The sequence below is a fragment of the Salmo trutta genome, chromosome 12 (genome assembly GCF_901001165.1).
Source record: "Salmo trutta chromosome 12, fSalTru1.1, whole genome shotgun sequence".
In the NCBI taxonomy this organism is placed as follows: domain Eukaryota; kingdom Metazoa; phylum Chordata; class Actinopteri; order Salmoniformes; family Salmonidae; genus Salmo; species Salmo trutta.
Genome location: NC_042968.1, coordinates 92919644 through 92927010, shown reverse-complemented (window position 1 = coordinate 92927010; position 7367 = coordinate 92919644). Strand labels below are relative to the sequence as shown.

Genomic DNA, 7367 nt, shown 5'->3' with positions numbered 1-7367 from the left:
TATTGGCTGGTAATAAATACACACAGGGGCTAGTAGGCTAAACTGCTACAGAGCAGTAACGCAGGTGTACAGGCTACATAGCCCAAATGATGGCATACTGTGTAGTAAGGGTTAGAATAGCATAGGCAGTATAAAACAAGATGCAATTAGTGACTAGCATAGTATACGATATGTTCAGGGTGAGCTAGCATGCTAGGCTAGCAGACCAAGGGCTAGTAGGCCTAAGGCTATAGGGAAAAGCACACAGTAAGTATAGACAGTAACGGCAAGTTATCATCAGTGTTGGCGGCTACAAAGGCTAGGATGCTAACAAGCGGCCATGTTGGATGTGGCTATGACCATATCAGGAAGTGACCGGGTTGTGAGGATGTCACTGGTCGGCCATTTTAGGAAAGGATATAGAATGACATGACTGGCAGCCATCTTGGGCCATAGAAAGCAATCGGTAGATTTTCCCTCATGGCTGAACATAATGGTAAACAGAACTATGCCAAAGGACAGACTGTGTGAAGTATGTGACATCGGATTACAGAAGGAGGCATTCCCAACATAGAAACATGTTAAGGAAGCATATAGCATATACTAACAAAGCAATAACAGAATACTCTGTTTCACGTAAACATGGCTTTCTCGGGATATGCTGTCGGAGTGGGTAAAGCCACCTGGATTCTTGGTGCTTCACGCCGACAGGAATAAACTCTTCGGGAAGAAGAATGGTGTTTGTTTCATGATTAACGACTCATGGTCTGATTGTAACAACATTCAGGAACTCAAGTCCTTTTGTTCACCTGACCTAGAATTCCTCACAATCAAATGCCGACTGTATTATCTCCCAAGATAATTATCTTCCGTTACTGTCACAGCCGTGTATATCCCCCCCTCAAGCCGATACCACGACGGCCCTCAAGGAACTTCACTGGACTTTATGCAAACTGGAAACCATATATCCTGAGGCTGCATTTATTGTAGCTGAGGACTTTCACAAAGCTAATTTGAGAACAACGCTACCTAAATTCTACCAGCATATTGATTGGAAAACTCTGAAAAACTCTGGATCACTGCTACTCTAACTTCCACGATGCATACAAGGCCCTTCCCCGTACTCCTTTCGGCAAATCTGACCACGACTCCATTTTGATCCTCCCTTCCTATAGGCAGAAACTCAAACAGGAAGCACCCGTGTTAAGGACTATTCAATGCTGGTCTGACCAATTGGAATCCATGCTTTTGATCATGCGGACTGGGATATGTTATGGGTAGCCTCAGAGAATAACATTGACGTATACGCTGATTTGGTGAGTGAGTTTATAAGGAAGTATATAGGAGATGTTCTACCCTCTGTGACTATAAAAACCTACCCTAACCAGAAACCGTGGATAGATGGCGGCATTCGTGCAAAACTGAAAGCGCGAACCACCTCATTTAACCATGGAAATGTGACTGGGAATATGGCTGAATACAAACACTGTAGTTATTCCCTCCGCAAGGCAATCAAACAAGCAAAATGTGGGTATAGAGATGAAGTGGGGGTCGCAATTCAACGGCTCAGACACGAGAGATGTGGCAGGGTCTACAGACAATCATGGACTACAAAAGGAAAACCAGCCGCATCATTGACACCGAAGTCTTGCTCCCAGACAAACTAAACACCTTCTTTGCCCGCTTTGAGGATAATACAGTGCCATCGACGTGGCCTGCTAGCAAGGACTGTGGGCTCTCCTTCTCCGTGGCCGATGTGAGTAAGACATTTAAACGTGTTAACCCTTGCAAGGATGCCGGCCCAGACAGGATCCCTAGCCACATCCTCAGAACATGCGCATACCCGCTGGCTGGTGTGTTTACAGACATATTCAATCACTCCCTATCCCAGTCTTGTCAACCACATGCTTCAAGATGGCCACCATTGTTCCTGTACCCAAGAAGGCAAAGGTAACTGAACTAAATGACTGTCGCCCAGTAGCACTCACTTCTGTCATCACGTAGTGCTTTGAGAGACTAGTCAAGGATCATATCACCTCTATTTTACCTGGCACCCTAGACCCACTTCAATTTGCTTCCCGCTCCAATAGGTCCAAGGACAGTGCAATCACCATCACACTGCCCTATCCCACCTGGATAAGAGGAATGCCTATGTAAGAATGCTGTTCATTGACTACAGCTCAGCATTCAACACCATAGTAACCTCCAAGCGCATCATTAAGCTGGAGGCCCTGGGTCTCAACCCCGCCCTGTGCAATTGGGACCTGGACTTTGACGGGCCGCCCCCAGGTGGTAAAGGTAGGAAAACAAACACTTTGCTGATCCTCAACACTGGGGCCCCACAAGGGTACATGCTCAACTCCTTCCTGTACTCCCTGTTCACCCACGACTGCGTGGCCATGCACGCCTCCAACTCAATCATCAAGTTTGCAGACAACACAACAGTAATAGGCTTGATTACCAACAACGACGAGACAGCCTACAGGGAGGTGGTGTGGGCTCTCGGAGTGTGGTGTCAGGAAAATAACCTCTCACTCAACGTCAACAAAACAAAGGAGATGATAGTGGACTTCAGGAAACAGCTGAGGGATCACCTCCCCTATCCACAGTTTTAAGTTCCTCTGTGTACACGTCACGGACAAACTGAAATGGTCCACCCACACAGACAGTCAAGCCAAATTTATTCAGCCTCCTGTCACCTAAAACCCACAAACTTTTACAGATGCACAATTGAGAGCATCCTGTCGGGCTGTATCACCGCCTGGTACGGCAACTGCACCGCCCACAACCGCAGGGCTCTCCAGAGGGTGGTGCGGTCTGCACAATGCATCACTGGGGGCAAACTACCTGCCCTCCATGACACCTACAGCACCCGATGTCACAGGAAGGCCAAAAAGATCATCAAGGACAACAACCACCCGAGCCACTGCCTGTTCACCCCGCTATCATCCAGAAGGCGAGGTCAGTACAGGTGCGTCAAAGCTGGGACCGAGAGACTGAAAAATAACTTCTGTCTCAAGGCCGTCAGACTGTAAAAGAGCCATCACTAACACAGAGAGGCTGCTGCCAACATACTTACTCAAATCTCTAGCCACTTTAATAAATGGATCACTAGTAACTTTAATAATGCCACTTTAATAATGTTTACATATCTTGCACTACTCATCTCATATGACTACACTGTATTTTATACCATCTTGCCTATGCCTCTCTGTCATTGCTCATCCATATATTTATATGTATATGTTCTTATTCCATTCCTTTACTTAGATTTGTGTGTATTAGGTAGTTGTTGTGGAATTGTTAGATTACTTGTTAGATATTACTGCACTGTCGAAACTAGAAGCACAAGCATTTTGCTACACTCACATTAACGTCTACTAACCATGTGTTTGTGACCAATACAATTTGATTTGAAACAACTGGCAGCATCAGGGTACATTTCTGGTAGGTAGAACTGTGAAAGATAAGTCATTTTCATTCTTGTTTGTAATTAAACACAGCCAGGCATAGAAAACCACACAGGCATGATGATAAACGTTTGTTTTTTCACTAACGCTTAAAAAAAAAATGCATAGAGAAGTTTCTGAGTTGACTGTGTGTTGGTCGATCGAAGTAAACAACACCATTATCCAACTTTGTGGGCACATCCCCATGTACCTAGCGGGGGCGGTATCCACTGCATTACGCTATGATCACTATGAGCAGACGAATACACAGGGAAGTTTAAACTTCCCGATTCTACCAGTGAAATGAAAATGTGCCAGTTCTAGCTCATGATTTGGATAATTGTGATGTTAAATGTCCAAAAACATAATGTTGCTATGACATTATGTCATAGCAACATTGACTATATGCCATGGCAGAGACAGGGTAAAATTCCCCTTTAAAAGCCAGCAGCAGGCCTGGCAACACAGTCCCATTCCAAAACGAACTGTCTTTGTTTAGTAGTAGAGACCCTACTGAGTATTTCTCACATTACTTTAGCTGAGACAGGTCGAAAAGTTCTCTTCATCTTTAGATTCTCAAAATACCAGTGTCTCTGTAAAAATCTAATAAACTCAACTCAAACTCAACTCAAACTCAACTCAAACTCAACTCAAACTCAACTCAAACTCAACTCAAACTCAACTCAACATAGTTAATTTTTCCATTATTGGTCTTTAAAAAAAAAAAAAAAAAAAATCTGAAATGACTCATTGGCTTTTCTTCTTGTTACAATAAAAGTGGCCATTGATTCAAATTCAATATGTTTTGAATGAGTTATTCACGTTGCAATATTTAGAAACGCAAGCTTTTATTTTGAAGGTTCCGCCCTTATTACCATACAACGTGACGTCATCCCTTTTTCGCTTCTGGCAGAATTACTAGTTAGAAAAGTCATATGACTGTGGTTCCGCAGAGTTGACTACGGTCATTTACAGTTGTCAACAACAGTCGAAAGTTGCCGTCCCGAGGTTTAATTAAACTGTGTTCGGAGTCTTTTCACACTGAATAATATGTCAGCCTCATAAACCTGTTCAGGATTTCAGCTCGCCGTCGTTCCTAGGAGAACCAATGTCAGGTTAGTTCAATTTATAGTTCTACTGTTTGGGAAACGCATGAAGCGTCAGATCTCGTAGTTGAGTTGTTTTGACATTGGTTGATTTGTCAGTGTTTAGGCTATACAATCTTACATTTGTTGTGTTTTTGTCGTCACATTATTAAACGATGTCCATTATTGGAAATATCACTTACGTTGTGACAACGTGCTATGGGAAAGGTAGTTCTACGGTAACACTAGTTAACATGAAGTGTAGTTTTGAAACATATGCCAGACATCGGCTAGACAGGGTGTGACCAAACTCACCCCGACATTGTTACAGATTTGTTGATTTGACAAAAACAGTTGACACCTGTGTAAAAATGATTATTTATTCTCAAATGAAAACTAAGTGTTATTTTAGAAATAAATGTATTCAAAACTACATTTTTTTATTTTTTTTACCAATTTCCATTCTAATAAAGGTAAAATAAGTAAAGGTCTTGATTTCTTGTCAGATTGAAAAGTGGTTTTCGACAACATCTACCAGAAATTATTTAAAAAGGTATTAGAAATACAAGTAGTAAAGACTCCCTGACAAATAATAAACACATTTCATATTGGATATATATTTTTATTAAATGTTAATGTCACATATCCCAGGTCTTACTGACACCTACCCTCTTTCCATTTACTCTGTAACAAGCACAGACCGACACCGGACAGTCATTGAAAAGTAGTTGACATTTAGTCAGTTCGCCGGACCAAATCTGAACCAATCATAGACCGTACAGAACAGTAGAGCATAATGTACTGTACAAAAATGGTAAAACATAGACGTCTATGATTGGTTTAGATGGGGTCTGGCCCGGACCAACCAAATGTGGTCATGTTTGGGGGCCGGAGTATATTACAATAATACTCAAATATGCTAAATAAGGGATATTGCATATTTCTACCTTTGTTTACCTTTTCATGATACTCTTATCCACAGTGACTTAGTCAGTACATTCTAGAGGTCGACTGATGATGTTTTTTCAACGCCGATACCAATTATTGGAGGACCAAAAAAAGCCGATACCGATTAATCGTCCGATTTATAAAAAAATAAAATACGTTTATTTTATTTATTTGTAATAATGACAATTACAATAATACTGAATGAACACTTATTTTAAGTTAATATAATACATCAATAAAATCAATTTAGCCTCATAAATAATGAAACATGTTCAATTTGGTTTAAATAATGCAAAAACAAAAGTGTTGGAGAAGAAAGTAAAAGTGCAATATGTGCCATGTAAGAAAGCTAACGTTTAAGTTCCTTGCTCAGAACATGAGAACATATGAAAGCTTTTAACATGAGTCTTCAATATTCCCAGGTAAGAAGTTTTAGGTTGTAGTTATTATAGGACTATTTCTCTCTATACGATTTGTATTTCATATACCTTTGACTATTGGATGTTCTTATTGGCACTTTAGTATTGCCAGTGTAACAGTATAGCTTCCGTCCCTCTCCTCGCTCCTACCTGGGCTCGAACCAGGAGCACGTCGACAACAGCCACCCTCGAAGCAGCGTTACCCATGTAGAGCAAGGGGAACAACTACTCCAAGTCTCAGAGCGAGTGACGTTTGAAACGCTATTAGCGCGCACCCGGCTAACTAGCTAGCCATTTCACATCGGTTACACCAGCCTAATCTTGGGAGTTGACAGGCTTGAAGTCATAAACAGCGCAATGCATTGCGAAGAGCTGCTGGCAAAACGCACGAAAGTGCTGTTTGAATGAATGCTTACGAGCCTGCTGGTGCCTACCACCGCTCAGACTGCTCTATCAAATCATAGACTTAATTATAATATAATAAACACACAGAAATAAGGTTTAAAAATATATACTTGTGTATTGATTTTAAAGAAAGACATTGATGTTTAGGTACATTGGTGCAACGACAGTGCTTTTTTCGCAAATGCGCTTGTTAAATCACACGTTTGTCGAAGTAGGCTGTGATTCGATGAGAAATTAACAGGCACCGCATCGATTATATGCAACGCAGGACAGGTTAGATAAACTAGTAATATTATCAACGATGTGTAGTTAACTAGTGATTGTTAAGATTGATAGTTTTTTATAAGATAAGTTTAATGCTAGCTAGCAACTTACCTTGGCTTCTTGCTGCCCTTGAGTAACAGGTAGTCAATCTGCCATGCAGGCTCCTCGTGGAGTGCAATGTAAGGCAGGTGGTTAGAGCGTTGGACTAGTAACCAGAAGGTTGCAAAAACGAATCCCCCCTGAACAAGGCAGTTAACCCCCGTTCCTAGGCCCTCATTGAAAATAAGAACGTTTTCTTAATCTGACTTGCCTAGTTAAATAAAGGTGTTTTAAAAAAAAATAATAATAATTTTAAATCGGCGGCCAAAAATACCGATTGTTATGAAAACTTGAAAATCGGCCCTAATTAGTCTGCCATTCCGATTAATCGGTCGACCTCTAGTACATTCATCTCCAGATAGCTAGGTGGACCAGGCATAGTCAGTACATTCATCTCCAGATAGCTAGGTGGACCAGTCATAGTCAGTCCATTCATCTCCAGATAGCTAGGTGAGACAGCCACATCACAGTCAGTACATTCATCTCCAGCTAGCTAGGTGGACCAGTTATAGTCAGTACATTCATCTCCAGCTAGCTAGGTGGACCAGTTATAGTCAGTACATTCATCTCCAGATAGCTAGGTGGACCAGGCATAGTCAGTACATTCATCTCCAGCTAGCTAGGTGGACCAGTTATAGTCAGTACATTCATCTTCAGCTAGCTGGACCAGTTATAGTCAGTCCATTCATCTCCAGATAGCTAGGTGGACCAGTCAGTCC

The 7367-nt window shown here is 41.7% G+C and overlaps 1 protein-coding gene across 1 annotated transcript in view; it reads left to right on the top strand.

Moving 5' to 3' along the window:
* The first annotated feature begins 4358 nt into the window (after positions 1–4358).
* LOC115202672 (transcription regulator protein BACH1) overlaps positions 4359–7367 on the top strand; it is a 28046-nt gene continuing 25037 nt past the window's right edge. Inside the window, exon 1 of the mRNA XM_029766748.1 lies at positions 4359–4543. The gene's annotated coding sequence lies outside the window, so the exon portion shown is untranslated. The remainder of the gene's footprint in view (positions 4544–7367) is intronic.